The sequence below is a fragment of the Triticum dicoccoides genome, chromosome 3B (assembly GCF_002162155.2).
Source record: "Triticum dicoccoides isolate Atlit2015 ecotype Zavitan chromosome 3B, WEW_v2.0, whole genome shotgun sequence".
NCBI lineage: Eukaryota > Viridiplantae > Streptophyta > Magnoliopsida > Poales > Poaceae > Triticum > Triticum dicoccoides.
The window spans coordinates 428,581,086-428,581,458 of record NC_041385.1 but is presented as its reverse complement, the minus strand read 5'-3'; positions in this window follow the sequence as shown (position 1 = coordinate 428,581,458).

Below are 373 nucleotides of genomic sequence, written 5' to 3'. Positions count from 1 at the left end.
TAGCAGACTGTGTTCAGACTTTAAGAGGAAGCGATCTATCCAAGATGCGAGATAAGGGTTAAAACTGCTACCGCACTACTTCTGCCTTGTGTTTTGGATTGAAATACCACTTCTAAACAGAGGATGGATGAACTTGGATGGGCTTGGATGAATGCCGATGGACTAGATGAACACAAATATCCTAATGTGGATCAGTGAAAGGAGAAGAACAGTACCTGACGGGGTCGCTGAAGAACGGACGAGCACCGCAGATCTCTGATCCAAACAGGTTGATGCAGCGACCTTTGATGGAGTTGCTGGCGAAGCTCGGCTAGGTTGGTGGAGCTCCGATCATAGCAGGCGGCTCGAGGAAGAAGAAGAGATGAGGAAGATG